Source organism: Mastomys coucha, unplaced genomic scaffold (assembly GCF_008632895.1).
Source record: "Mastomys coucha isolate ucsf_1 unplaced genomic scaffold, UCSF_Mcou_1 pScaffold23, whole genome shotgun sequence".
NCBI classification, from domain to species: domain Eukaryota; kingdom Metazoa; phylum Chordata; class Mammalia; order Rodentia; family Muridae; genus Mastomys; species Mastomys coucha.
Window position 1 is genome coordinate 45443357 of NW_022196906.1, and position 8045 is coordinate 45451401.

An 8045-nucleotide genomic window follows, 5' to 3' on the forward strand; every position below is an offset into this window, starting at 1 on the left:
CGGATCTCTGGCCTAAGGCGCCTCCGGGCTGGGTGCTCCAGTCTCAGAACCTCACCCGAGAGACAACCCTACTCTCTGTTTCTATGATGGCCCCTTGATGCCGCATCCTGTGTAAGTGATGAATTCTGGGTCATCTGATAGGAGACTGTAGAGAGGTAAGTGTTGGTGTATTTGTTTTATTATATTATGTTCTCACACCTCTCACCCTTCCATCCTTTATTTCACCCCAATTCATTTCAAACTCCCAACACTAGTTAAGAGAAAAAGAAGGCTAGAGAGGAAAGGGGGCATAGACTGCTTTAGACTACTCACTGCATATTAAAGATGTCGTGTTTCTTAGGGCCAGTCCAACCTTCATCATCAGGATATCTCTAACTTCTTGTCAAACCACAACAGCAGCAACCTGGAGCAGCAGCAAGGGGAGCAGTTGCCACCACAGTCTCCAGGAGCAGCTGCCACCACTGCCTCCAGGCGCAGCATGGGGGAGCAGCTGCCATCACTGCCTCCAGGAGCAGCATGGGGGAGCAGCTGTCACCACTGCCTCCAGGAGCAGCATGGGGGAAGCTGTCACCACTGCCTCCAGGAGCAGCTGCCACCACTGCCTCCAGGAGCAGCTGCCACCACTGCCTCCAGGAGCAGCTGCCATTACTGCCTCCTCCTTCTTGCCTTCTTTCTTTCTTTCTTTCTTTCTTTCTTTCTTTCTTTCTTTCTTTCTTTCTTTCTTTCTCTCTCTCTCTCTTCCTTCCTTCCTTTCTTTCTTTCTTTCTTCCTTCCTTCCTTCCTTCTTCCTTTCTTCCTCTCTCCCTTTCTTTCTTTCTTTCTTTCTTTCTTTCTTTCTTTCTTTCTTTCTTTCTTCCTTTCTTCCTTTCTTTCTTTCTTTCTCTCTTTCTTTCTTTCCTTCCTTCTTTCTTCTTCCTCTTGTTATTGTTGTTGTTATTAGTATTGTTGTTCTCCTCCTCCTCTCCTCCTCTTCCTCCTGTTTCTCCTCTACCTTCTCCTCTTTTTTTCTCCTCCTCCTTCTTTTTCTTCACCCCTCTCCAGAGTCCTCAGAATTAAACCATCTGTAGCTGGCAAAAATCATGCCCCCCCCCCCCAGAGCACAAGACAATCGTAGTTAACAGCTGTGGACAAACTGAAACTGCCCTATATCCCACACCTTGGATAAAGACCAAAACATTCATATAACATAACCAGGTTTTTAAAGAAACTAAAACTCTTCCTATAGACAAATGAAAAAATTCTGTGAGAAGCTACTTTTATAAGATGCTTAATCTGATTCATGAAAAAAGCCATCACTATTTTGGCATTTCTTAAAGCCAACATCTTAATATCCCATTGGCTTATTATGGTTTAATACTTGAGCTTTGCATGGGACTGCAGCAGATGGTAATAGTAATTTCTATACTATGTAAACTGAGAGTTTACAAGGGAATAGAAAAGATGAAGTAAAGCAACATTTATCCATTCATGTATTTCATTAAATATTCACTAATTTCTTTTTATATGTCAGGTGCTAAACTGGGCATACTTAACCTTTTTTGTAGGTTACGTTTGAGATACATTAGTTCTAAAACTTTATCAAATATTTGCTCTCAAAGCACCAGTGTAAGGACAAATCATGACATCCATATGCATGAAGCTGAATATAAGAGGCTTTATATACTGTATGTTGAACATTGAATTTAATACAATCTCTCATTGTGGTTAAAAATTCCCCAGTGGTAGGTGTGCTTAGGACAACATATCAGCATGATTTACAGTCCACAACATTTAAAAAGTTATGTAGTGTACCCTTGTATCTGGAACATCTCGTATGTTAGAGCCAGGCTGTAATCACAGCACATCCTCTTCAGAGGTGTAAAGCAGAAGTTTCCAAATTTACTGAAACCGAGTTACTCGAATTCCTCAGCTGTCTTCCCCTATCTCTAGGAGCTCTAGGGTGGTTACAAGAATTTATGTATAACAAGCTCTTTGGCTGAGTATGACACTGTATTTTGAGAAATGTTTCTGTGAACTCTACTAATTCAAACTGTAGTGTGTAATAAACAACAAAGCCCCATAAAACACATTGTCTTCTAGGAAGGGGATGGGAAACTGGCCCATCTCTGTTAGCTTATTTGGATGTGATTTTATTTAAGTATTTCAAGTTAGTTTCTTAAGTGCATTTAGAACACTGTTTTATAGTGTATTGATAAGCTAAGGGAAGTTGCCTTCATAGGCCGGAGACTTCCCTGGCCCTAAATTGTTAGTCTTCTATTTCTAGCTAGTCGATCTTCTATAGTCTTATACTCCTAGTTAAGGACATCCTTCTAGCTGGCCTTGAGTACTGCATACAGGGTTGGCTTTTCAATCTCAGTGATACATTTTAATCTCTGGATGGCCTCTGAATTCTTTATTAGCTCATTAGATGGGGATTTCACGGTGGGCACATTATTGACAGTTTCTTTATCTAGGCAAAAAGACGATCATGAACAATTTTTCTGGTTGTCTTTCTTAGCTCAAAAGATAAAAATGTGTTTATTTTTACTCTGCAGACAATCATTTCTTTTCTAAGAACCACTAGGAGTCTGCAGGAAGGTATTACATTCTTTAATTTGTAGAAAGCTTTTGGAAGTACTAGGGGAAAACCCTATGACCAGGTCTTATCCATAAGGAGATTTTTTTTTCCTTTCCTAACTCAGGATAACCAACATTAATTTACTTCTTGCTGACAATTGAAACAGGTTTGGGAAGCTATTCAACTTTTAAAATAATAGACTCAGTGTAGATTAAATATTGCTCAAACTCAGAATGTTTTAGGATTAAGGGACACAAATAAAACCAAAAACAAGGCTAAATTGGGCCAAGGTTAATACAGACAGTATGAACAGCGTAACAAAACTCGTTATGTGTTAAATGATATAAGTCCTCTGACTAGTATTAGAAGATTACCCCTAAACTGAATATTCAATAGCTAATATAACGAGTAAGGGTATAACAGGACATTATGTTTAAGCCAGTTAGAAAATTATAAAAATTTATGGGCAAGCAACGTACAAGTGATTTTTCATAAAAATACCCTGAGTTGACAACTAGATTAAATGGAAAAACATGTAGGAGATTGGAAGGGAGCCATTGTGAGTGGAAAAGTACACACTGAAACAGAAATTAGTGTCATGAAACACGAGGTGGTTGGAGGAGTTGGATGCTACCCAAAGGCAAGCGAAGAACTCCCTGCTGCTGCAGAATGAGAGCTAGGAGACACATGGCTGGCAAACAAAGGCAGACCCAGAGGAGCTGGCTGGAGCCACCTAGGTGCACATGAGTCTTTCTCATAATGGAATGCCACTGCCAAGCACTGATGACTGTATTTAGTCATTACCCTACATCCCCACTCTTATCTTCCTGACCTAATAATGCCTTAGCAAAATATTAATAATCCCCACTCAGTATGAGCTGTTGAGACTAAGCTCCGGTCAGCAGCAACCCTGCCAGTCTATAACAATATTTACTAGCTGCTTGCTCGACTGCTTGCTCTGGACTTTTGACAGGGATTGGTATTAACTTGACTAGATTCTCATATTTATATATCTCATTTTCCTCCGTTCTCTTAAAAAAACCAGAATAATATCGGCCACTCTTAATTTCACATTACTATAAAATATCAATTGAAACTACGTGCAACTCCATAACAGAGGATCTTATCAAGTGCTGGCAGAACTGACCCTCATACAGCTGGTGGATTAAAACCACTTTGAAAAGAGTTTATCAGTGTCTTAAAAAGAAAAACCTACTTTTGCCATCTGGTCCAGCTATTGTACACTGAGTTATTTACCAAGATAATTGAAAACACATCCCTCCACACAAAATGGGTATACAAATGTTTACAGTGCTTTCATTTGTAGCAGCCAGAACCTGGAAGGAGTCCTATGCTGTGAGTCCAACTAAACAACATAAAAGAAAGAGCTACCGATACTTGGCAAGCGATTCTCAAAATCAGTATGTAGCAGGCAAAGCCCGAAGGAAAGCATATCGGTTACTTAAAATTCTCAAGAACCCATCCCTCCAGAAACTAGTTCAAGAACTTCTGGCAGTGTGGACAGGGAGGGAGGAAAGAGTCACATGAGTGCACAGACTTCTGCAGACAGGCATAGATCTTGATTTTGGCAATGGTTTGAGGAACATGTTTATATATGACAAGTCATCAGGTTGCAGAGTTTAATATCTTCGGTTTACTGTGTGTTAATTATGCCTCAATCAAGGTAAGCGAAAAGTGAGAAAGAAATGACTAGAATCTTCCAGCATTAGCATCAAGAAGAGAGAATGAACATCAGAAGGTTACACACAGTTATTCAACCCAAACTGGACTGCATCCCAGTCGATCTAACATAAATTGAAAATGCCCTAAAGCAAATTGCACTGAATGCCCTAACATCACAGCTTAGCACCACAGTGCTCTGTAGAGTATCTGTTTTCTCCCTTATAAACCTGTGGTTAACCATGAGCTGCAGCTCCCAGAATCATGACAGAGGACACATCTATATCATTAGTCTGGGAAAACATGAGAATTGGAAATTCAGAGTGCAGTTTCTGGTGAAGGTCCTCTTTTACAGCATCAGAAAGCTGAGAAGCTTGTCCCAATGTAGTTGGAGACTGTCTACATGTGTGCATGACCAGTACCTGCAAAAGAAGTAAACTGGGGCTATTGGCGTCACTGCTCAGACTGATTTAACCTATATCTTTACTTGACAAATATATAGAGGCTAGCCTGCCATTGTCTTACAAACAGAAACCGCGTGGCCACAGAACAAAGGACTATCAACAAGATGGCTCCTGGCCCTAGTGCTGGACTGAGAGGGAGGAAGCATGCAATCCAGTGGGTTCTCCTTTTCCAACTGCTGGTGCTAGTCTGGGTGAAGTGCTTTCTCTGCTCAGGAATCTGATGATTAAGTATGGAATTGTGAATGGAAATAGATGCATGGAAACCCTGATGCTTTCGAAACATTCTTGCTGAGGCAATTTACATTAATTAGGTGTTGTTTGGGATCCAGAATGTATTACCTGTCTCTGGTTCTTAAACTTGTGGTCATAGTTTTAAATGCAGATTTTGGTGTTCTAGCCAAGATAATCAAAAAGTTTGAGGCTAGTCCCAGGAATATACATTTTTCGAAATAAAGAGCATGATGAAAAGGTCTGAATACTCTGTTTTATAATGTAGCCAGGAAACAATAAGGGTGTCTCTATTAATGAACTATTAAGTCTACTAATTATTGCCTCTATACGACACCAGCTGGCTAACTTACATAAATGAGCCTGTCAACCTCATTATCTGCATGAAGAACACATTTAAAGCAATTTATATGATTTCATCTACCAGAAAAATCCAACAATAATAGACATGCTTCTCATAACATTTGTGGTACTAGAATCAGCCTTTGAGGCTACAGATTATTGAAATCGTGTTGGCACCAGAGAATGATACTTGGCCCGTGTCTGCTGCACATTCTTCTTCAGGCACAATAACCCTGATAAGCACATGCACTAGCAATCCCTTCTCAAATGTGGATTGGTTCAGAGACTAAGCATCTGAAGTACAGATTCCAGAACATACTAGAAATAACCACTACAAGATGTTCTGGAACTGAGCTCTGATATTAGACCAACAGATATTGGCAAGCAGTCTTTTATTTGGTGAAACAAATAAAGCACTGAAATTTATTATACTATTTAGTCAGGTTGGAGGAAGGGGCAAAACCCCCAAAGAGAAAAGAACGGTTTCTATGTTTACAGAGGCATGAAAATAAACACTTTAAAGGGTCACTCATCATCTTGAGAAACTTCCCCCTTATCCCTCCTCCAGCCAATCAGTTGTAACATCCGTGGTGCTGGGTTTATCAGGACAGAGTGTCTCAGCCTATTCCCATCTCTTCTTTGCCTCTTACCTGACTGTTGGCCAGGGGTAGCCCATAGTAATTGAAGTATGACCTTCTGATCAGCAGGGTGGATATCACCTGGGAATGTGTCAGAAAAGCAAAGCCAAGTGCTTTTCTCCAAACCTTCTGAATCTATGCTGAAGGTGGACCTCAGCAGCCTGTGTTAATAGCCACCTTCCCTGGTGATGATGATACATGGTAAAGACAGGGGTTCTTCTCTTATTGTTCTCTCAGGCTCTGTTCCTAACGGCAATCACCTTGCCTACTTCTACCAGACACAATGCCCAAAGTGCAGATATGGACATATTCCCCTTTAGCAGAAAGGCCTCCAACCCCCCTCATTATTCATACAGTAAAATGTACCAATTATCAGACACTTCATGTGCTGGGCTTTGATGCTTCCAACTGCGTAGAATAAATATTTGGGGCATGTATGATGGTACGTGAGCACTTCTGTGGCCTCAGATGACAATGGTTTTCACCAGCTGTTCTGAGCCTTTGTCACACTTTAGATTCACCTAAATGCTACTAAAAACATTCCATTCCTAGAACACTGATGAGGGATCTCTATGAGTATGGTCTTTTGTATAGTTTTTAAAGCTCACTGATATAACTACGCGGAAATGAGTTTAGAGTCACCCTGTAGCTCTTGCCTTCTAGGCTAGTTTGTTTCACAGTTGGGGTTGCTTTGTCCCCAGCTGTAGCTGCCAAGGCCCAGCCCCAGGCTCTGTCATTAATCTTGTTCTTAGACAAAGGAATGGAAGAAGCGGCAACAGGGGGTGGGCAGTAGCTGAGTTGAGTCAGCATTGTATCAAAGGTGTTTTTACATCTACTCTTTAATGTTAGTCTTGTGTTCAGAAAGCTTCTCCTGTCTACTTTCTAAACAATAATGAGAAAGACAGGTTTAAATCTCACATTGCAGCACAATCTCTCTGTTAAGGTCTTGCTGTCACCAAATTCTCAAATACAGAAATGAAGTATAAGAAAAATGCAAATGACCTAATGAATAGTGTTCTCAAACTTTGTTTGATGTGTGTTTTTGTTTAGATATATCTAATATATTGTTGATTCATTTCCACTAGACTCACAGACAACTCAGAGCCATAAAGCAGTTTTAAAAGTGTTCAGCGTTGTTAGCCATCAGGGAAAGGCAAATAAAATTACTTTAAGGTTCTATCTCTCCCTAGATAGAATGGCCATCCCCAAGAAAACAGAGGACAAAGGATACGGGCAAGGATGTGGGGAATGGACAACTTTATTTGAGAGTACAAACTAGTATAACTGCTATGGAAAGCATTATGGAAAAGTCTCAAATGGGTAGATCTAGAACTACCATGTGACCCAGTGATGTCCCCAAAGACACTACAACCTATCATGAAACACTTGCACACCCACGTTTACTGACGCACTAGTCACAAGAGCAAGAAAATGGAATCAATTTAGATCTCCATCAAGAGAGGAATGGATAACTTCTGGTGGATAGCTATGGTTTGTGTGGGCTGTCAGGTGCTTTCAGAGGAAATGCATGTGTTTGATATGCTTCATTCAGTCATGAGTTGTCTATGAGTCTAGTGGGAAAGAATCAATAATATATTAGATATATTTAAACAAAAACACACACCAAACAAGCTTATGTATTTGTCTATTGATGAAAACTTGACCATGACCTTGGAAGGAACTTACTATGCATTTTCATCAGAAGTAATGGTATCCATACCTGACCGTACCAGGTAGTTTTTTAACTCTGTGCATGTGCCCTTTGTAGAACATAACTCTTATGAAAAATGTGAATTGAACCATAGTTTTAGTCATTTCTCTTTTGGGGATTGCCAAGCATTTCATCAGACTTGTATGAGTAACTTGAGGGTCATGAGGATAGAGGGCTGAAACATTTCTCTAGAGAAGGGAAATCTGACAGAATAGGGCAACAGGAAAGAGCAGGAAGATGTGCTGTGGATGGCTTTGTACCCATTATAGAAACACCAGCAGAGCTTCCCTGCATCTGGGATATCATGCCTTTAAAGACTTATTTTTCAGTCTTTCTTTTCAGGAGGAAGGCTTCTTGGCAGGTACTTAGTGGTGCTTTGGGGATTTTATTCTGGGATCAGATCTTAGATCTCTCTCTCTCTCTCT